Source organism: Phalaenopsis equestris, unplaced genomic scaffold (assembly GCF_001263595.1).
Source record: "Phalaenopsis equestris unplaced genomic scaffold, ASM126359v1 Scaffold000107, whole genome shotgun sequence".
NCBI classification, from domain to species: domain Eukaryota; kingdom Viridiplantae; phylum Streptophyta; class Magnoliopsida; order Asparagales; family Orchidaceae; genus Phalaenopsis; species Phalaenopsis equestris.
In genome coordinates, this window is record NW_018164549.1 from 959,465 (window position 1) to 959,763 (window position 299).

The window sequence follows — 299 nt, forward strand, 5'->3', positions numbered from 1 at the left end:
CACACCTCCCATGGCTGTGGGAGGTGAGTTTTTATAAAAATGGCCATGGGGTGGCTCTCAGGGCATCAGCTTGGGTGCATTGTGGTGCTTAGGTGAAGGGCAGAGGAGCTCCATAGTTTGATTTGGATGAGCTGGCCTCTAGGTTTGATTTGGGTAAGGTGCCATGGGAGTGGCTCTCGAATTTGGGCTTTTTCGGACACTAGCCTGGCCGGCCGGGCCGGGGGAGGTGGCTAGGAGCTCAGGGCATCCAGAGGAATCCATCACAACAATTTAATGCAAATGTGCTTGGATTTGGCAAA